This window comes from Ambystoma mexicanum, chromosome 3q (assembly GCF_040938575.1).
Source record: "Ambystoma mexicanum isolate Mex_15411 chromosome 3q, UKY_AmexF1_1, whole genome shotgun sequence".
NCBI lineage: Eukaryota > Metazoa > Chordata > Amphibia > Caudata > Ambystomatidae > Ambystoma > Ambystoma mexicanum.
In genome coordinates, this window is record NC_090926.1 from 917,391,866 (window position 1) to 917,415,340 (window position 23,475).

The 23,475-nt window shown below is 50.7% G+C and overlaps 1 protein-coding gene across 3 annotated transcripts in view; it reads left to right on the plus strand.

The window, feature by feature from the left end:
* The window catches only part of ARSG (arylsulfatase G), a 2,321,949-nt gene that overhangs the window by 2,013,867 nt on the left and 284,607 nt on the right, over window positions 1-23,475 (plus strand). The window lies entirely within an intron of this gene.

Here is a 23,475-nt window from a genome sequence, read left to right on the forward strand (position 1 = left end):
TCTCGGGTCCTGTTGCGACTTCTGAAGTTCCAGTCCCCAAAGCCCTGCTTTTATGCAGCACACCCCCATTCACTCAGCCTAGTCAATCAAACATGCTAAGTGGTGAGCCGGCCGGCTCACCACTTGGGCCAATCACACAATTGTGCGACTTGAGTTACCAAGGTAACTCAGTCCAGGGTGCCTAAACCCCCTCCCGCACCCCCTTTGGTACCCAGACAGAGTGGCAACACTTTTGGAGGCTTCTGTGGAGAAGCCCGCCAAAAAGTGGAACAAAGGGCTCGACTTGGGTTGGAGTCACAGAAGAGAACACAAACGCCATTTTGGAATCGAGTCCTGGCAAAAAATACCACCCGGCGAATTAATATTAATTAAATAAACCGGCGGTATGTTCGAGGCTATGAGAATTAAATAATTAAAGTTGGTAGCCTCGAACAATGGGAAAATCCCATAGGGATATATTCGCGGTCGAATATAAAAAGTAGTATCCACTGCCATCAGCCAAAACTCGATCAGGGGGGATGGAGGCATGCCCCCTCGACTAACAGACCCCGGGGCAATCGAATTGCCCCGACCAGTACGTCCACAATATGATGGTTGGTACCGGTTTCTGTTAATAATTTGGGACTAGTAAAGCCAATGGTGACTTTACATGCCCTGGGAGACAGTAGTCAGTCCCAGGGTATGGAGTCTATGGTGGGGTGTCACTATGGCACCCCTGTGTCACTGCACGGAGGGTGCTGTGTAACACACATAGTAAAAACACATGAGACCCTATGGAGTAAAGGACCCCATAGCCCATAAAACACATTACCAGTCAAAGGAATACCATTAATCATGTCCAAGAGTGGGAGGAAAAGAGTCTCACTCTTGGCAGGAGAAAAAAACAAACTCCAGAAATCCAGCAAAGCTGCTGGGGGACTCACTAGGTTTAGGAAATTCAGCCAGAAGAGAGAATTCTCCCTAACAGTCTGCACATATCAAATTCTACAGTCTAGATTCCTCCACTAGCCAGGAGACTAAATATGGGAAAGCTGTGTTGCACTCTGTGCATTTAAAAAAGAAAAAAACACATTACATTTTACTCCCGCCTCCTATACACATTACTGCTTTGGGAGTCTATCAAAGATAAGGAATACGTGGGAGGACACAATCCATTCGAAGAACAAGTTACTTACCAACTGTAACGTTCTTTCGACTGGATGTTCCTCCCACGTATTCCTTATCATCCTTCCTTGCAGTAAAACTTCCCTTGTAGTTGCAGCCTACGCTACTTCAAGGGTACTAACCATCTCATACAAGGCAAAAACAGCACCTCTAAACGGAACTGAGCAACGGACGCTCAGCGAGACTATACCTATGTTAACGTCAGCGACAGTACAGAGGCCTTCAAGGGACACCGACTCGACGGACGTCGATGCGCAGCGCCCTCCACTGTGAAAATATTTTTCGAGGCCAGCAAGCTGGAAATGGATTTATCAAAGGTAAGTAATACTTGGGAGGAACATCCAGTCGAAAGAACGTTACAGTTGTAAGTAACTTGTTCTTCTATCTACATGTGGCATTGGCAATATTCCCAGTGGAGTCTAGATGTGGCAATGGCCAATATTCGCTATTCTGTCCGGATGTGGCACTTGCTAACATTCACAATCCTATCTAGATGTGACACAGCCTAATGGTCACAATTCTATGTAAGTGTGGCACTTGTTAATATTTGCAATTCTATCTAAATGTGGCACTTGCTAACAGTCACAGTCCTATCTCGATGTGACGTAGTCTAAACTTCTCAATTCTACCTAATTGTGGCACTTGCTAATATTCGCAATTCTATCTAAATGTGGTACCTGCTAACATTTCAGTTCAAAGTGTGGCACTTGTTATCATTCACAATCCTGTCTGGGTCTGGTGCAGGCTGATGTTCACAATTCTGAGTGTGGCACATGCCAACATTCACAATCTTATCTTGATGCGACACAGGCTAACCTTCACAATTCTAACCAAGTGTGGCACATGCTAACTTTCACAGTTCTCCAGCATGGGGTCTGGCATGGATTCACATGCTCATGAATATTCCCCGTCGTCAGGCTGGGAATCCTCGGTAAAGAAAAAACCAGTATCAGTTTCGTTTCTGATCTGTCCTTCGTAGTAGTAACCAATCACTGATCTCTGCGTCATACTGACCACAGCCAATGACTGCCCTCTACCTAAGCCCCGCCTCTGGCAGCCATCTTCAGATTTTTACCGCACGTTCAAGTGTTGGGATCCTCGTGCTATTGCTCTCGAGCGTTAGTGCTATTTTTTCACGTTTTTTCTCAAAAACTTCGATTTTTCGATCAAAAAGAGCCTCAAGCTCCACCGTTTCTTCATCCGATCAACAGGGACCCGTGTCGGATTCGTCTACGCCCCTCAAGGGTGAAGATTTCGTCGAGCCACGCTTTTGGAGGACTCCAGAAGTTTCTCAGGCCCATCTCGGACATGGCCCAGGAGAAGGGAAGCTCGACGCCCGGAAAGCTGTTCAGGTTCTTCCCTGGATGCCAGCTTCAGAATGTCTTTAAGGAGGACGAACACTCATTTTGTCTTTACTGCCTACATGAGGACAAGACACACGTGGAGAAGGACTGTGCGTTTTGCGGCAATATGTCGGAGCGGACCATGAAGGACCGCCATCAGCGTCTCGCCAACTGGTTGGAAGGGAAGAGCCTGTCAGGCGAGAAGAAGAAGAAGAAATCCGAGCGGTCTTCTAATACCTTTGAGGACGCCCCGGCGACGGGGGTCCAACACAAGGCCAAGCACCGCGAGTCCGCTGGCACCGGGAGCGCCGAACGGTCGGGCTCTACGGGCGCCAGGCAGGGCGCATCCTCCCCGGCACCATCTACTACGAGCCAATGCTCTGGTTCGGGTAAGAGGAAGGCCGAGCACCCGGCGAAGCTCCTGGAGAGGCCCCGGTCGAGCTCGAAGGCCCCATCAGAGGGAGAGCGAGGCAGTGTCCCTCCCCCCAAGGAGAAGGCGGTGAGCGCACCTAAGGTGGCGAAAGCCTTAATCCATCCGGCCAAGGCCTCTATCGAGACAGTCGCGGTGGCCCTGGCTCAGCCTGTGGAGGCTACACCAGTGGTGGCGACCTCGGGGCTCAGAGTCTTCCTGCCACCGCGGAGGGAGTCCTCTTTTATGCCCATCGACAGGACCCCCGTGAAACCTCAGACAGAGAAGAAAAAGGGGGGGGGGCAGGAGGTCGTCGTGGATTTGGCCTCAACCTCTGAGGAAGAGCTGATCGAGGTCTTAAGCCACGGCGTTGGCGTGGAAGAAGACCAGCCCGTCTGGAGAGATCCCGACGTAGGAGACGACGATAACGTCGAGGGTGCCGACGGGGCCCCTGACCGCCCGTCGGACTCCCCTCAACCAGCGCCGCAAGACAACTCGGCGGCCATTTTGTTGGCTATACAGTCCTTATGCTCGGAGATAAGGACGACACTGCCGTTACCACCAGCGGAGGAACCGCTCCCGACGGGGGACCCGGAGCCAGGCCCTTCTGGGAGCCCTCCCCCTAAGAGAAGAAGGATTCATCCTCCACCTCCTTTTCAGCCATCGCGCCCTGTTCAGCCCTCCTCCCCGTCCACGACTCGTGGGGATGATACGGGGACTGACACGGCCGCGACGGGTACGGACGACGAGGTTTACGACGAGGATCTGCCGTCGTCACCTCCCACCCGGGCTTCCCCGTCTGACGAGATTGGATCGTTTCACTCCATGATCGCCAGGGCATCCGAGCTCTTCCAGCTCTGCCCGGAAGAGAAGAAGAAGGAAGGTTTTCTTTATCAACGGCGCGAGGCCAAGAGGAAGACGGTCCTCTCCGTGCCTCTACTGGACGATATTTGGGATGAGGGCCTCGCCCTCCTCAAGAACCCATCCACGACGCCGGCTAGAAGGGATTGGTACGAGAAGAAGTACCGGGTCCCGGACACGGCCCCCTTGTGCCTCTGGGCACAGCCGACCCCGGACTCTGTCGTCTCCGCGGCGGCCAGGAAGAAAGCGGGGGGGGGGTGCGGCCGGACGGCGAGGGAAAGAAAGAAATTGGATACGATGGGACGCAGGGTCATCTCTTCTGCAGCGACGACGATTAAGGCGGCCAACGCCTTGGCTATCGTAGCCCGCTACGACAGGGAGCTGTGGTACAAACTGGCCCCCCTGCTGGACTTCCTACCGGACGACAAGAGAGCGGATGCCCTAGAGATCTTGCAGGAAGGAGAGGTGGCGTCGGACCACGCCATTACGATTGCGACGGACATCGCTGACACTGGATTTCGCCAGTTGGGCAACGGCGTGTGCCTTAGGCGGCGTGGATGGCTCAAGGCTACTGACTTCCGTCAAGACGTGCAGACCAGACTCTTGGTTATGCCGTTCGATGGAAACAACCTGTTTGGGAAAACAGTGGACGATTCCCTTCAAGCCATCAAAGCAGACACGGAGACGGCCCGGGCTCTTGGGGTTCTCCAGCAACGGCGGCCGCCCTTTCGGAGCGGCGGAGGCAAACAGGGTGCCTCCAAAGGTTCTGGCGGCGGATTTTCCACCTACCGTCAAGCGCCCCGTTCGTTGTCGCAGGAAGCTTACAGGGGACGAGGCAAGTCAGGCGGACCCCGTCGTCGTCGCCAAGGAGGTCAAGGCGGCAAAGCCTCGTCGAAGCAGGACTGAACCGGCCGTGGGGTCGGGCCCCCACCGAAGCACCCCGGTGGGAGGCCGGCTGGCGAGCTTCGTCAGCGTGTGGGAGTCCATCTCCACCGACCGTTGGGTGCTGGACGCCCTAGCCCAGGGTCACGCGCTCGAGTTTCAAAAAAGGTGCCCGCGCGTCCCCCCTGTGGCCAGGAAAGAACATCACGTCCCTCAACTTCTCTTGGAGGTAAAGGCGATGCTCAGGAAGGGCGCCATCGAGCTCGTCCCAAAGAGGCTTCGGGGCTCCGGAGTTTACTCAAGATACTTCCTTGTGAAGAAGAAGACGGGAGGATGGCGTCCCATCCTGGACCTACGACGACTGAACAAATTCATCAAGGCACAGAAGTTCCGGATGGTCACCCTCCAACACGTCCTGGGTCAGCTGGAGGAGGGCGATTTCCTGTCGTCGTTGGATTTGGAGGATGCGTACTTCCATATTCCCATCCTAAAGGGACACCGAAAGTTTCTCAGGTTTGTGGTCCAAGGGCGTCACTATCAGTTCAGAGCCCTTCCCTTCGGACTAAGGTCGGCACCCAGGGTGTTCACCAAGTGCCTCGCACCGTTGGCGGCGCAGCTGCGCCGAGAGGGGATCCACGTCTACCCCTACCTGGACTGGCTGGCTCATCCGAGCCAAGACGAGGGAGCTCGCCGTGGAGCACATGGCAAGGACCGTCCAACTTCTCACGGACCTGGGATTCTCCATAAACTACGCCAAGTCCCACCTGGTGCCCGCGCAAGAAGCACTGTTTCTGGGAGCGAAGCTCGACACAGTGTCGCTTCTGGCCTCTCCGTCGGAGGAAAGGACGAGGGCCATTCTGGGCAAGGTGTAGCGGATGCTGGTTGCAGACGCGGCCAGAGTGAGGTCCATCAAGTCCATCCTCGGAATGATGTCTTCTTGCATTTACCTCATCCCCCTGTGCAGGCTCCGGATGCGCCCGTTGCAGGAGTTCATGGACGTGGGGCACCCGCGCACATCTGACGGCGGGCATGGACTTCCATACCCCAGGCCACCAGGAGACAGTGACCACGGATGCCTCCCTGGAAGGGTGGGGAGCGCACACCGAAAATCGGCTCGCGAGAGGCCTTTGGCTCCCGACGGAGAAGTCCCTCCATATCAACGTCCTGGAGCTCCGTGCAGTGTTTTGGGCCCTCAGGTCCTTCCTTCCGTCCCTCAAGGGCAAGGTGGTGAGGATCTTCACCGACAACACCACCATGTTCTACATCAGGAAACAGGGCGGAACCAGGTCCCCAGCCCTGTCCAGGGAGGCGCAGGATCTGTGGCATTGGGCCGTCGCCCAAAGGATGTTTCTGGTGCCGTTTCATCTGGCAGGGATAAAAAACACCATCGCCGACTCACTCAGCAGGGAGCTGCGCTCGTGCCACGAGTGGGAACTACGGCAGGATCTAGTGGATCGCCTCTTCCGACGGTGGGGCACACCCCAGATCGACCTGTTCGCGACGGCGACGAACTCCAAGTGCCGGAGGTTCGCCAGCAGGTTTCCCCAGGCGAGGAGCATGGGCGATGCTTTCTCGTTCCCCTGGGAGGGCCTGTTCCTCTACGCGTTCCCTCCATTGCCATTGCTGATCCGGCTCATCAACCAGCTCAAGAGGTCACGGTGCAGGATGATCCTCGTCGCACCTGCGTGGCCGAGGCAGATATGGTTCCCGGACCTTCTGGACTTGTCAGCGTCCCGTCAATCAAGCTGACAGTGGACGCAGATCTGCTCTCCAGGGAAGGAGGCTCCATCCTCCATCATGACCCGAAGCCGCTGAACTTGCAGGCCTGGCTCCTGCAGCGTTAGAGTTTGGAGGATACGACATACCGGCCGACTGCAGAGAGGTTCTTGCAAAGGCCAGGGCGTCCTCAACTCTTAAATGCTACGGACACAAATGGAAGAGGTTCTCAGTCTGGTGCCACGCACAGAAGATTAACCCTCTGCGGATTACGGCTCCCCAGGTACTGCCGTACCTACTGACGCTGGCCAAAGCTGGACTGGCGCACGCGTCCATCAAGATTCATCTTGCTGCGATCTCCCGATACACCAGAACCACGGGGCGGACGTCTTTGTGGTATCATCGTCTGGTGAAAGAGTTCATGAAGGGACTGTTCAGATCGTTCCCGCCGGTGAAGGCTCCGGCCCCGGCGTGGGAGCTCAACGTGGTGCTGACCAAGCTCATGGGACCTCCGTTCGAGCCTCTGCACTCGGCTCCATTGAAGTTCTTGTCGTGGAAAACAGCGTTTCTTGTGGCCATCACCTCCGCACGACGGGTGGGAGAGATCCAGGCCCTTTCCTGCAAGGCCCCGACACGAGGGTAGTGCTCAGGATGCACCCCTCCTTCATGCCCAAGGTGCCGTCGGACTTCCACCTCAACAAACCCTTGGTGTTGCCTGTTTTCTTCCCTTCGCCTTCGTCGCAAGCTGAAAGGACTTTGCACTCGCTGGATGTGGCTAGAGCGCTGAAGTTCTACGTGGACCGCACAAAGTGTTTTCGGAAGACTTCACAACTCTTTGTGAACTTTGGACCTGTCAATCAGGGGAAGGCTCTCTCGAAGGCTTCCATTTCCAGATGGCTCTCCGGCTGTATCATGTACTGTCATCGGTTGGCAAACCGACCGCTGCCTGGCCGTCCGAGAGCCCATTCCACCAGAGCGATCGCAGCTACCACGGCGTTCCTATCTGGTGTGCCCTTGCTGGACATCTGCAGGGCTGCTACGTGGAGGTCGACGCACATCTTCACGAAACTCTACTGCGTCGATCGGGATTCCAGGGAGGAGTCCAGGGTCGGCTAAGCAGTGCTGCGCAACCTGTTCGCCTAAGGTGAGCCTGGTGAGGAGGTAAGATTTGCTTAATGTTGAGTTTGATGTAATGCTTAATGTTGAGCCTTTGCCACCTCCCGTGGTTGTGCATGTGTGTACTGCTATGTATTCTTTATTCATGAGCATGTGAATCCATGCCAGACCCCATGCTGGAGAAGGAACAAGTTACGTACCTGTAACTGTTGTTCTCCAGCATGGGTCTGGCATGGATTCACATGCGAACCCTCCCGCCTACCCCTCTGCGGCTCTTCACTTGGTCATACTGCCACTTCACGTGCTACCAAATCTGAAGATGGCTGCCAGAGGCGGGGCTTAGGTAGAGGGCAGTCATTGGCTGTGGTCAGTATGACGCAGAGATCAGTGATTGGTTACTACTACGAAGGACAGATCAGAAACGAAACTGATACTGGTTTTTTCTTTACCGAGGATTCCCAGCCTGACGACGGGGAATATTCATGAGCATGTGAGTCCATGCCAGACCCATGCTGGAGAACAACAGTTACAGGTAAGTAACTTGTTCCTTCTAAGTGTGGCAACTGCTATCATTCACAGTTCTAAGTGTGGCACTTGCTAATATTTGCAATTCTATCTAGGTGTGGTACCTGCTAACTTTCACAGTTCTGAGTGTGGCACTTGCTATTATTCACAATCCCATCCCGATGCGACGCAGGCCAACCTTCACAATTCTATCCAAGGGTGGCACTTGCTAACATTCACAGTTCTAAGTGTGACACATGCTAATTGCTAATATTCACAGTTCTAAGTGTGGCACATGCTAATATTCAACGTTCTAAATGTGGCAATTGCTAACATTCACAGTTCTAAGTGTGGCACTTGCTAACATTCACAGTTCTGAGGTAGGGTAATGTAGAGTGGCAGGGTTATCTGGAGTAGAGTAATTGCTCTACTCCCCACCCATGCCACACTTACGTAGGTGGTTGCTTCTGGCTGACGGCTGGTCGCTGGCTTCACTGGCTTCCCCTGCTGACACCTGCAGACACTTTCTGGAGCTGACAATGTAGGAGCTGCTCTTTGCCTTGGGGCCCTTAGCCGAAGGGGCTGCTAGGCAGAGGGCTGCCCAGATCTGGTCCAGGATAAGCAAGGAATTGGCCGATAGGGGCCAGGGGGAGGGTGCGTGAGGCGGGACAGCTGAAGGGGATGCTCCGGCACAGCTGAGGAGCCTGTGAGGGTCCCGATACTCATTACGCCACCATTATGGTAAAAGTGGGGGGGCGGGCGTGGCTTGGAGCGCCCGCAATCGGCCGGCCCTATGCACTATATATGAAAATGCTGTCTCTAGCCTCCGTTTGTTACCGAAAATAAGACAGCGTGGGGGAAGACCCGCAGCAGCTGCACAGTGAGTGGTTCCTGGGATAGCGACCGAATTCCTGAGTTCGGACCCATTTTCGGAGCCAGAGATCGCTCGGCAGCACAATGGCGGCCGTGCCCCTAATCAGCACGAATCTGCGGAGTGGGGGAGGTGCAGGCGTCTAGTATCCACCAGCACAAGTCGCCGAACGAACTGATACTAGTCAGCCCGCACTGCCCTGATGTATGGGATCGTCCGTCCGAAGACTAACAACGGGTCCGGGGGGATTGCGGCTTGCCCGGGCTCATGCATGAGGAGAAGCTCGGCAGTGCCGTGTAGAGGTGCGGGGGAGGATCCAGGCGGATGGTGCCCCATCGTGGGGTGACTTTGGTGTGACTCTAAGGCTTATCTCCTCCCCGGGAACTGTCCCCGACACTAATTCATACTCCCAGGACACGGATGTCCCGTGAGAAGCAAGAGAGGCAGCCTCCACGACGCCATATGTGTCACGATCTGGGAGTTATCAGTGCGCATTGCAACCGCGGCGTGGGGCCGCGGAGCTCCTTCCGAGCCCTGCTCACGTTCAGGGAGTCGCTCGCCTCGGAGCATATGAAGGAGGTCCGGGCGATGCAGTGCGGTCCCCGAGTCGGGATTCAGCGTAGCAATGAGCTCATAGGATCAAACGTTCGAGCGGCCTACAGCCGCAAGTAATTCAGAGCTCTCGCTGCATCGGAGACAGACAGTATATGCAGCCTACCACCAGACCTGCAGCCCGGCTGACATTAGGTGAGAAGTGGGACAGTGGGACATTGAATCAAGCAGAACCCCCAACATAAGCTCACAACGGGGCCTGAGAGATCAACCACGACAGTGGGGGGGACCTGAAAAGAGAAGTGGCGCCCTGGCACTCCCCGAAACAGTCATTTGCGCAGCCTGGCCCGCAATTGCAGGCACCAACGCTCCCGCAGCTTCAGAGCCATAAATCTATCTAGCGCTGCCCTAGTGTCACCACTGGCCCAGGGTACTAAAGAGGGAGCGACACATACGCTGCCACCTTCCTACCACAGACTGAGAAGTGGGATCAACTGAATACAACTCTGCACTGGTGGTCCATCAAGCAAAGTCCTCAACCAGCAGCACTTAGTAGAACTCCTTCTGAGGCTCAGGCCACCTTGTCCGGACCCCCTCCCACCCCTCCATCTCTGCCCACCACTGCGAATATAGAGGCGCACCTGGCCCCTGCATCCAACGGTAGGACAAGTAAGCGAATACATTCTTAAGTGGGTGTTAGGCAGAAACCTGTGCAGTTCCCTTAGGGAACTGCAAAAGATTTAAGACTACAGGTGTTGGCAGTAAACCCACTTGGTAGCAGTCTGTACCACCCAGATTTACCTGGTAGCTGTGGCTGAGCAGTCAGACTTCCCTTAAGAAGAGTTAGGCAGTATGCAAAGTATACACAATAGGTACCCAGATACAATAATACAAGCAAACACTGACCAGAGCTTTGGTATCAAAGTATATAATTATTTATTTAAAAACACAGTTTGAAACACTCCAGCACTCTTATTGTAAAATGTTCTCAACACAGTTACTATTGTAATATATACACCCCTTTTCCCTTATCGGATAAATCACAATAAAACACCACTTATTTTCATACAGAGGTGAGCGCTTAACTAGATTGCACTCTGATAAGTTTGTGAGAAAGGGAGGGAAAAAGACAGAATATGGAAAGGTACACCACTCTAAGATTCAGGAACACTGGTAGCAAGGCAGATGAGCAAAAGTCACTGGTGAGCCAAAGTCCAAAGGCTGGGCCCACTCTTAGAGAGAGCAGAGCACAAATGCGCCCAAGATCACACAGTTACGCTAGGCTTAGAAAGTCTTGCAGAGGGTTCAAATAGAGTTTAGAGAGGCTTAGGAACGTTTAGCCAGGGTGCCCCAGGCTAACCCAGGTTCGAAAACCGGGGGCTAAATCTACCCCGTACAGTCGGTAGCAAGGGAAGCCAGGCGGGACACGGTACCTTAAGTGGGAAGGATCCTCCAGCGTTGGCAGTTGTTCCTGGTAGTGGGTGCAAGTTGCGTCGTCGTCCAGGGGAAGAGAAGATCTCGACTTGGAGGAAAGATGAAGGTTTTTGCACTACCAGGGAAGAAACCAGCCGCGGAGTCTTCCGGTTAAAGGTGGTACCTTTGATTCGCGGTCGTGGTAAAACGTGGTATCCCGGTTGCCGGGGTGCTTGGCACAGGCAAGGCGGCCACGAGGTACATCGGGAAGGCGAAAAGACGGTGAAACTGGTTATCCCCACCAGTTAAAGGAAGAAGACTCTCCGGCGGGAGATCTCCTCTGTCGTTGGGAAAAGTGGTGAGGCAGTCCAGCAGGGCTCCACCGGTGGTGGTGTCGTGGCAGGTCGGCTCAGCTTCTCCCTCGTCGGATTCTTAGGTCCTGTGGCGACTTCTGAAGTTCCAGTCCCCAAAGCCCTGCTTTTATGCAGCACACCCCAATTCACTCAGCCTAGCTGTCCCTCAAACATGCTAAGTGGTGTGCCGGCCGGCTCACCACTTTGGCCAATCAGGATTGAGTGCGACTTGAGTTGCCTAGGCAACTCAGTCCAGGGTGCCTAAATTCCCCTCCACCCCTCCCAAGTACCCCAGACAGAGTGGTACCACTTTGGAGGGCTTCTGTGGAGAAGCCCGCCAAAAAGTGGAACAAAGGGCTCGACTTGGGTTGGAGTCACAGAAGAGAACACAAACGTCATTTTAGAATTAAGTTTTTGCAAAAAATACCAACGGAGAATTAATATTAATTAAATAAACCGGCGGTATGTTCGAGGCTACCGTAAATAATTAAATAAAGATAGTAGCCTAAAAAAATGGGAAATCCCATAGGAAAATATTCGTGGTTGAATATAAAAAGTAGTATCCACTGCCACCAGCCAAAACTCGATCAGGGGGGACGGAGACGTGCCCCCTCGACTAACAAACCCCGGGGCAATTGAATTGCCCCAGCCAGTATGTCCACAATATGATGGTTTGTACTGGTTCTGTTCAGAATTTAAGACTAGTAAAGTCAATGGTGACTTTACATGCCCTGGGAGACAGTAGTCAGTCCCAGGGTATGGACTCTATACTGGGGGGTCACTATGACACCCCTGTGTCACTGCACTGAGGGTGCTGTGTAACACACATCACAAAAACACATGAAGCCCTATGGATTAAAAGACCCCATAGCCCATTAAACACATCTAGATTCAAAGAAACACACTCAGATCATGCCCAAGAGTGAGGGTAAAAGAGTCTCACTCTTGGCAGGAGAAAAAAATAAACCCCAAAAATACAGCAAAGCTGCTGCGGGACTCATTAGGTTAGGAAATTCAGCCTAAACAGAGAATTCTCCCTAACAGGGGGAAGAGCAGGAAGTAGTCGGGAACAGGAAATGTCTAGAAGCGGGAAGATGTCTAAACAAATGGACATTGCAGAATTATTGGCCAGCGCCTCGACCGAGTGCTCAAAAAAAGGGGAAGCACCCGTGGGTCTCTCCGGCGAGGTAGCCCACACCATTATAGCATCAGCTCCTATCCCGTCACAAATAGTAACCAAGGCTGACTTGCAGGAGCTACTCACTGCTCTGACAAACGAAATTCAAAAGAGTACAGAAGAGCTGACGAAAAAAATAAACTCCTTGGACAAAAGAGTGGGGGAGGTGGCAGAGCTTGAATCAGAGGTATGTGACCAGCGATTCGAAGATGAGCTTGACAGAAACATAATCAAAGCTCTGGAGGTGAGATGTGACCTCCTAGAGGCTAAACAAGAAGATGCAGAGAATCAGTCGCAGAGAAAGAATATTCGCCTGAGGGAGATCCCATCATCTATACCAGATGCAGAGCTAAGAAGTTACGTCTCGGAGCTGCTCAAGTTCATCATAACCCTACCGGACGGGGCTCCTCTGGAGCTGGACTGGGTACATAGATCAGTTCCGAGATCGACATCCAACTTTCCCCCAGATGTCCTGGTAAGGGTTCATTTCTACCAAGTCAAGGAAGAAATTATGCAAGAAGTAAGACAAATGGGCCAAATAACATTTCAAGGATCCACAATATCGCTGTATCAAGTTCTGGTGAACTCCACGGTTCAGAAGCGAAGATCCTTGCGAACATTCACGGAATGGCTGCGGGATAAAAAGATTGCATATCACTGGGGATTTCCAACTTCGGTCAGGTTCATATGGGAGGGATCTCAGAGACAAATTCAGTCACCAAAAGAGGCTGACAAATTGATGGGCATTGGAAAATCGGGGGGGGGGGGGGAGCTCGGACTCCAAAGCATCATCCCAAGCTCAGCACAGCAAACCCTCCGACGGATCATGGTCGAAATCAGCCCGACGGTGCAGACCTCGAGGCCCATCTAGGAAAAACACCAATCCGGGATGATCGACTCAAAGATCCATCAATGACGGCAGGTCACAGAAACCATATAATGGACTGCGGGGATCTGCGATAGGCACGACGGATGGATCTACTCGTTCTAAAGAAGACGGGAGCCTCACGTTTGGTTTAACTCTCATCACGGATCAGTGGACAGTGCCCTGGCAGTGTGGGTATACCGTTCCAGTTCTAGTTTACATCTTGCTCGGCGGCCCAGTTGGCCACAATGAGTGCATTGGTGCCACCAGTTTCCCAGTGGCAGTAGGATGTAGTTTTTCCTACATGTTCATTTCAAGGGGGGTGGAGGATGGGGAAGGGATCACCGAAAGGCAAACACATGTCCTGGGCCTTGGAGCTCTTGTTGCTTGGCCCAGTGTTCAATCTTACATCATGACATACCAACAACACCAATGAAGCATCACCAACTCAGCGAGGGAATCTCGGATGGGGAAGAGCAGGATCAGCCGGCGGGCATGAGCCTAAGCTTAGCCAGAATTGGATTAGGAGACTATGGCTGACACAAGCGAAATAACAATCCTATCATGGAATGTGCAAAGACTTAACTCGCCAAGGAAACAGAAATACTTCGAAAACAGGCGAGGGCAATTATCCGGGGACATTGTATTCCTCCAAGAAACTCATCTGCTGCAAGAAGACGAACGCAGAGTTAGATTTAACAGGTACAAAAAAGCATACTTTGCCACTTCCGGCCAGAAGAAAAGAGGAGTGGCTATACTTCTGAGTGATAAAGTCCCTCTAACAAAAATTACAATAAAAAGAGATCCAGATGGGCGCTTCCTCCTACTCAAGGGGCTATTTGAAGAGCTCCCCATCACCATCGCTTCAATATATGGTCCCAACTTCGCCCAAGCCAACTTCATCACAAACCTAATCCCAACTATCCTAGCATTCCAAGAAGGGCACCTTATCATGGGCGGGGCCTTCAACTCGATGCCAAATCCCCAAGTGGATAAGACTCTTCCACCCACCAAATCTGACTTTGTACAAGCACTATCACTAGCCAAGCTTTCAAGGGAAACAAAACGTAGATGCCTGGAGGCTCTTTAACGGGACCTCAAGAGACTACACCCATTTTTCCCGGGTACACAAAGGATTTTCGAGAATTGACCTATTGATCTCAGGGGTCCTTTATCCTTGCTTGGATGCAACATCAATACACACCTGCATGATCTCGGATCACGCCCCAGTGACTGCAAAATTAGCTATATCGGGGCAAAAATATCCAGCCCAAAAACACTGAAGACTGAATGATTCTCTGTTACTGGATGAATGCATTAACATGGAAGTTGAGAGCACAATAGTCAACTATTTTAAAGAAAACACGACGAGGACCTCTCCTATCAACATTATCTGAGATGCAATGAAGGCAGTTGTTAGAGGCTCTCTGATTAGTGCAGGGGCTGAACAACGAAGGGTCTCGACCATAGCTGCAGCCAAACTGGAGGAGAGAGTGAACCAATTGGAGGCCGAATTGAAAAGGTGACATTCTAGGAAAACGTAGAGAGAGCTAAGAAAGGCCAAAACAGCCTTCGAAATGCACTGCGCAGATCCTACTGCTTAGCCTTCACAAGGCAGTTTTATTACATGAAAGGGAATAAAGCGAACAAAGTACTAGTGCAAAAACTGAAAAAAATTTGAAACCGAAACATCCTCACAATAGCTGGTGCGGATGGGAAAGTCTTCTACACTGAGGCGGATAAAATCGACGAATTATCGAGATATCACTCCGACATCATGAAAGGGTCTCCAACAGTATTAGACAACCTACCAAAATATTTGCAGTCAATACCCAGGCAGAGCCCGACTCAGTCGGAGCACCTTGAAGCACCCACATATAGAATCTCGAGGAAATAATCGAAGCCATTAGATCCCTAAAATCCATGGCTCCTGGCCCAGACGGCTTATCCGCAACCTTTTATAAGAAATATTCCATGCTCCTAGTCCCTCAGTTGGTGACATTATTCAACTCTTTTCTGGTCTCGGGCTCTGTCACCGGGCCAATGGCTAACTGTCCTGTGTCACAAGCCCGGAAAGGCACCCGAACTGACCACTATTCGCCCGATCACGCTCATGAACAATGACGGTACCATTTTTGCTAAAGTGCTAGCGGGCAGGTTGGGAGCGGTCTTACCATGCCTTATTGACAGTGACCAAACCGGGTTTATACCAGGGAGAAGGACTCAAGATATTTGGAGAACAATAGACATTATTGAACATGCACATACATCTGGGAATAGGATGGCTGTAATATCATTAGATGCTCATAAAGCATTCGATCTGGTGGACTGGGGGTATCTTCGCGCAATCTTTGAGCATTTCGGATTCAGCCCAAATATTATCACATGGGTAATGGCCAACTAACAAACCCCCACAACACAACTGCGAATCAATGGCAGGAGATTGGAAGCAATACAGATATCAAGAGGCACTAGAGAGGGTTGTCCACTCTCTCCTCTGATTTTCGCTTTATCAATAGTGCCCTTTGCAGCCAAAATCATGCAGAACACTAAGATTGGGGGGGGATCAAGGTGGGAAGCCGGGAATATAAAATCGCATTATATGCGGATGACGGTGACGTATTAATACCAGCGTCAAATTTGGCATCATCCCTTGAGTCCTTACGGAAGGAAATTAATGATTTCGGAGCTTTATCAGGGTTCAAAATTAACCTAGACAAATCATAAGCCCTGGCGATCAATATCTCCAATCAAGAGAGAACCGCCCTTAGCCCGCTAATGCCGATCCCATGGGCGAAGGATGCAATTGAATATCTAGGGGTATATATATATCACTAAAGACCCATCCCGTTTATATGAGGCCAACTTCCCGCAACTCATTACGAATTTTAAGAAAGACTTAAAGAACTGGTCTTCTCAGGAAATTTCATGGTTTGGGCTAATCGCTGCCATAAAAATTAATCTAATCCCTAGGTGGCTATATTTTTGCACAGCAATACCAACCCGCATCCCGGGCCCAGTATTGGTGGACATGCAAACATGCAAAAGAAATTGCTGGGATTTGTCTCAGGGGGGGGGGGGGGAGAAGCCTCGCATCAGCAAGTGAATAATGACCCGAGACAAAAATCAGGGAGGGCTGGGAGTGCCAGACATGCTAGATATACTTTAGCAGCCCAAATATGGCACGCATTCTCCTGGGTGCAAGAAGAGGATGCGCCGAAATGGACGCAGATCGAGGAGACCTGGTGCCCGGGCAACCCGGCGGATCTTCCGCATCTGCCAGAAAAGCAAGTGCAAAAGAATAAAGGCCCCCTCTCCGCCACAATCGCAATTGTTCGAAGCTGGAAGGCAGCTGCTCGGAAATGGGGTATCCGGGGCACTCTGGGCCCCCTAACGCCTATCTGGAACAACCCAGAATTTTCACCAGGTTGGTGCCCCAACAGTTTCCAGTCTTGGAGGGAGGGAGGTCTACTAAAAACGGGTGACTTTCTGGAGGAGGGTTACCCCATCTCATTTGAAAGATGCAAAGAACAATTCGGGGTAGATGAGCGGGAGAGATTCCATTATACCCAAATAAGGCACTGGCTGTCTCACAAGGCGGTTCGAGAGAAATGCGCCAGAGAGCTGACAGCTCTAGAGGTGTCCCTCACAACCCCAACAAAAAGAAGTAGAATCGCTGCCCTGTACAGTCTTCTGGACAGGGCTGACCCCATGAAAAAAGAAAGATATGATCGAGTGGGAGAAGGACCTAGGTCGGGAAATAGAGGTAGAGGAATGGGTTAAAATCTGGGCCAGATTGCATAAAAGCTCACAATGCATTACAAATAGTGAGGGAGGCTCCAAGCTCTGCTGCAGATACTATGTGACCCCAGTCCAGATCAACAGAGCTAACCCAAATCTTTCTGACCGCTGCTGGCGCGGTTGTTCCACCCCTGGCTCCCTATTTCATATGGCATGGGCCTGCCCAAAAGCGGAGACATATTGGTGGGAGGTAATTAAACACATCAAGGACATCACTGGCCTCACCATACCCTGGGACCCGGGAATTATTCTCCTAGGGAAAACGGGGGAGGGAGCACTACCAATCTCAGGGCACATCCCTCGTTTGTGTACGCACTTACTCCTCGCAGCAAAAATTACTATGGCCATTTTATGGAAAAATGAAGACGGACCCTCAATAGCTCTATGGTGGTCCAAGTATTGGGACATTGCGGTTGCCGAAAAGGTGACTGCAATCCGAACTAATACCTTCATTAAGACCATGAACATTTGGGATCCATTCATGGACTATGCAACTAGATTCCTGGCACTATCCAGAAGGCCATCAATCACTAGATGGCTACAAAGCAGCCCCCTCTATTAACCAAACCACAGACTTCAATCATAGACACCCTACATGCGGCTGCCTGCATAATTACCAAGAATGGACATTGTATCGGACAATGGAGCACTGGCTATCATCAGCTGATCCCTCACCATTCCTATGAACACATTTCACTGAAATATAACAATCATTGATTATTGTGCTGTTGATGTCATGTTCATCTGTAAAACATAATAAAATGTTGTCATGAAAAAAAAATGGGGGGGGCAGGGGGTCAGAAGCACACGCTCACCTGTAGCCAAGATGGGAAATGGCACAGGGAGCGGATGTGCGGAGAGTTTAAAACCAGCAAACATACCGGGTCCAATTGGATAATAAGGGCCAGGGGAGGGCGCGGGAGGCGGGACAGGCAAACTGGACGCACCGGAGCAGCTGGGGAGCCCGCAAGGGTCCCAATACTCATTGCGCCGCCATGATGGTAAAAATGGGGGGGCAGAGGGTCAGAAGTACATGCTCACCTGTAGCCAAGATGGGAAACCATTCAGCTTCTATCCTACCTTATTGAGTACTGAACCCTTCTCCCATGCTCATCTCTGCACAATCAGCGATAATGGGACATATGTGGCCCTAGTTCTTTTAGACCTCTCTGTGGCCTTTAGCACGGCTGATCCTAAGATGCTAGTTAACCATCTCAATTTCACTGGCATTAGAGGCTTCTCCCTTTCCTGTCTTTACTCTTTTCTTTTAGACTGCACTCAGACAGTTTTACTCCTTTGATTCACTTCCTCTAGCCAAATACTCACTTGTCTTGTACTGCAGGGCCTTTGCTTTTCCCACTCTTGTTGAACTTCTATTTCCAACCGCTTGCATTACATTGTAATGTGCCAAACCTCTGTGGAAGCAGAATGCACCTCACCACCCCTATTGCGTTTTAAAAATGTGCAGATAATGCTTACTGCCGTGATGATCGCCCCAAGTGGGAAGATGGTTACAGTGTTGTTGGTTAGATCGGTGTGGGATTTGAGAGAAACTGGGTCGAGGAATAAGGAGATGGTGTGGCTAAGTATAGGAAAGCACAGGAAAATAATGCTGCATGGCTCCTGCAGAGCCTTTCAGCACGCAATGTTTGAATGGCTTTCTGCACTCTGTGAACCCTGAAGGACACCATAGTTTTGACCTACACACTATTGTTGGTAGTGCATCCTATCCCATCAAATTATGATACCACAGAATGGATTACATCAGTCTCTTGATTATTCAAATAATGCTGCTTAGCTTTAGCTCTGATTGTCTGTCCCTGCTGAGGATGACTCTTCTTCTGTTCATCACTGTTGCTTGAATTTGGCTGCAAACTCACAGGAAATAACGTCAGTAGGTTTCTTCTACGTACTCCAGAATGCCCCATTGCATATACATGCGAAGACATTCCAAAAGATAGATGGCATACTTAGAAAACTCCTGTGGTCTGGTGGGCGCCCGAGAATAGCACTTCAAACCCTACAAAGGTCAATATGGGAAGGAGGCATTGGCCTGTCGAGGCTACAGACATACTATTGGGCAAGCCAAATGTTGGTGATAAATGACTCAATACACAAAGATGCCACAATACCACATGTACGAGCATCTCCCCCACTGGAGATATATGCTGCAACACCTAGAATAACCCCCAGAAATATGGCATCACAGACGTCTCGCATCTGGACGGAGTCACATGCCTTCATAGGATGGGAGGACAAGGTCACGCTGATACAACCACTGTGGAACAACAGAAATCGCCCTGAGGTAGCTAAATTGCCAAAGTGGCCAATATGGACGAGATGCGGGATAGAAACGGTGGGGGACATCATAGTAGATGGCGCCATCAGACGCTATGATGAGCTGATCATGTCTTTCGACCTCCCTGTTAGGGAGAATTCTCTCTTTAGGCTGAATTTCCTAACCTAGTGAGTCCCCCAGCAGCTTTGCTGGATTTCTGGAGTTTGTTTTTTTCTCCTGCCAAGAGTGAGGCTCTTTTTCTCCCACTCTTGGACATGATTTATGGTGTTCCTTTGACTGTTAATGTGTTTTATGGCTATGGGGTCCTTTACTCCATAGGGTCCCATGTGTTTTTACTATGTGTGTTACACAGCACCCTCCGTGCCGTAACAAATGGGTGTCATAGTGACACCCCACCATAGACTCCATACCCTGGGACTGACTTCTGTCTCCCAGGGCATGTAAAGTCACCATTGGCATTACTAGTCCCAAATTATTAACAGAAACCAGTACAAACGATCATATTGTGGACGTACTGGTCGGGGCAATTCGATTGCCCCGGGGTCTGTTAGTCGAGGGGGCACGTCTCCGTCCCCCCTGATCGAGTTTTGGCTGGTGGCAGTGGAAACTACTTTTTATATTCGACCGCAAATATTTCCCTATTGGATTTTCCCATTGTTCGAGGCTACCAACTTTAATTATTTAATTCTCATAGCCTCGAACATACCGCCGGTTTATTTATTTAATATTAATTTGCCGGTTGGTATTTTTTGCCAAGACTCGATTCTAAAATGGCGTTTGTGTTCTCTTCTGTGACTCCAACCCAAGTCGAGCCCTTTGTTCCACTTTTTGGCGGGCTTCTCCACAGAAGCCTCCAAAAGTGGTGCCACTCTGTCTGGGTACCACAGGGGGTATGGGAGGGGGTCTAGGCACCCTGGACCGAGTTACCTTGGTAACTCAAGTCGCACTCTTGTGTGATTGGCCCAAGTGGTGAGCCGGCCAGCTCACCACTTAGCATGTTTGATTGACAGCTAGGCTGAGTGAATTGGGGCATGCTGCATAAAAGCAGGGCTTTTGGGACTGGAACTTCAGAAGTCGCCACAGGACCTGAGAATCCGACGAGGGAGAAGCTGAGCCTACCTATCACGACGACGCCACCGGTGGAGCCCTGCGGAACCGACTCACCACTTCCCAACGACAGAGAGGCTTCTTCCCCTGACTGGTGGGCACAACCGGTTTACCTTCTTTCTTCGCACCGCAGACCGGTTTGTGGTCGAACTTCCCATGCCAAGCACCCCTGCGGCCGGATAGCCACTCACCACTGAACCGCGAATCAACGGACCGCTCCTTCTACCTGAGAAACTCCGCGGCTGGTTTCTTCCCTGGCAGTGCAACAGACTCCGGTCTTCCTCCCCGACGAGATCCTCTCTTCCCCCGGACGATGCACCCACTTGCATCCGCTGCCAGGAACAAATGCCCCCGCTGGAGTGTTCTCACCACTTTAAGGTACCGTGTCCGCCAGGCCTCCCTTTCTAAAGATTGCTACAAGGTAATAATAACCCCTTAACCTTCTGGACTGGGCTGGCCGCCTTGACCCTCTAACTGGTCTCTCTTAGATCCAACTCCTTTTTGAACCGTTACAAGCCTTTTGTGCACTGCAACCTTGTGACCTTGGACACATTTCGTTTGGATCCTCTTAAGCGGATCCGGCCTACTGACTCTGAATTCCTAGTGTTACTTTGCCTTCCTCCCTTGTTGTGTTCGTGAAAAAGTTTTGGGATCTGTTTCAATTTATTCTCTGTTTTTCTCTACCTTTTTTTTAAAACGAATTATTAGAGTGCCATGTACGTTAAGCGCTCACCGCTGTCGGAAAATAAGTGGGGCTTTACCTCAGACTTGTCTAATATTCTTTTAAGGGAGTGTATATCTTTTAGTGACCGTGTTTTTGAATTGCTTACTATTAGTGCCTGTGTGTTTTTCTAGATCTGGTTTTAAATAAAAAATTATATCTCTTTTACACCAAGCCCTGGTCAGTGTTTACTTGTTCTATTGTGTTCTCTTGACCTATTGTGAATACTCTGTATACTGCCTAACTCTTCTTGAGGGAAGTTTGACTGCTCAGCCACAGCTACCAAGTGAATCTGTGTGGTGCAGACTGCTACCAAGTGGGTTTACTGCCAAACACCTGTAGTCTTAAATCTTTTGCAGTGGTCCCAGAGGGAACTGCACAGGTTTCTGCCTAACACTCCCAGAAGTGGAGAGGTACCATTACACGTAGCTGAGACATGCCTTACAACAACACCTTCCTGTTCTCTCCGATATGTCAGAAAGCACCCCACTGGAGCGAAACGTAATTACAGATCACATCCAAGCAAAGGTTACCACAGAGATGTACAGTGTTATTACCTCCTTTGCCACGCCAGAACTGCAACGGCTGAAAACAAAATGGGAAACTGAGGTTGGGGAGATCATGCCAGAAGATTGGGTTCAGATATTAATGTACCCACGTGAGGTCGCCATATCAACCAGACTACGTCTAGTCCAACTAAAGATATTACACAGAATCTACTATCCAAGGATAGCCCTATATAAATGGGGCAAAATAACGGAACCTAATTGCCTACGCTGCCGTGGAGAGGAAGGGACTTTCTTCCACATACTATAGGCGTGTCCGAACATCAGCTATTACTGGCAACAATGCTGCAATGTCCTTACAAGAGTCCTGCATCAGTCGATCCCCCGAGACCCCAAACTGCTCCTGACGGCAACAGCAATAATCAAAAGAAATATAGCGCAGCTATGGGGGGCTGCGGAAACACCGCAAGTAGACCAATGGATCACTGACATACAAATCTGCATTGCCATCGAAAGAAGGGTGTATAAGGCCAGGGGATGTCCCGAGAAAGCGGACAAAATTTGGAAAATATGGGAAGACGTGATGTGAACTCTCGAACAATTAACGACTAAACGCCATAGAAAGTAAAGATATGTACTTTAGAGTAAAGAATCTTGTTATAAGACACGTTTTGTATGTGAACCATATAAGCATTTATTCCATCGAAAGTTGTTGTTGTTATTACGATCTGACCCGATAAGGACCAGTGGTTGTATGTTATAAAACCAATAAACTATGATATTAAAAAAAAAAGTAGTAGGTTTCTTCACCCAACACATGCACACTAGTCCCTTGCAAAACACAGCTATTGGGGTTATGCCCTCGCTAGATTCTCTAATTGCATTTTAAAGCATCATCTCCTCAAACTTTGACTTTTTCATGGTCCACCCCTACAAAGGCCTACAGTTTGCTTGTTAGTTTCAAGATCTTGTGCAGCCTGTGGTGCACAAAAAATTCATGGCTAGGTAGGGCTACTTGCTTGTCACCTAAGGGAAACCTAGAAATAAAGACACAGACACAGGTTTTGTAAATAAAACACTTTATTAAATGTAATGTGTGTTTTAAGTGTTTTGGACTGATCAATCCAGCCTAACATGTGGCTGGATGGAATGTTGGGGAAAAAAATCAAAAGGACATATCTGTCCTCCCCAAGAATGGGCTGGTTCGGGGAGAAAAGATTCTACTGTTTGAGAAACAAAATATTAGAAAGGATGGTTAGGGAGAAGACAAGAGACCAGAGAAAGGGGGTAGAAGAAAGAGAAGAATAAGAAAATAAACCTGTTCGAGAGCAGCCTCCCAGGGGCTAAAGGCATTTCATGCATGGGGCCGCATGTGCTATGTGACCTGGCATTGAACGATGGGCCTGGGTTTTGTGCCGGAGCAGCCTGTGCCCCCATTGGTCACAGACCAATGGGGGGTGGCAGCTGCGGCACAAACCCCAGACCCCCATTGGTCTGTGATGGCTGTCTGCCGGCGAGGGGGGCCAGACAAGATGGGCCCAATCAAGAAAAATCCCCCCTGCCCAGGCCTTGCCGGTAGACAGTCCCGGGGAGGAGGATGAGTAAGGCATTGCATGTGCCAGATGGAGTAGTATGGTTGTGCCTGCTGTCATCTTCCCCTGGGACCAGTTGGGACAGGCCCTGTAGTTAAAGTCCTCCCGGACCACAAAGAGGGGCACCTGGAGAGGCGAAGTGAGAGGCAGGAGGAAGTCCACCAGAGCGGCTTCGGTGAATGGAAACCCTGGGCTGCCGGACTGGCCTAGGTGAAATGAAGTC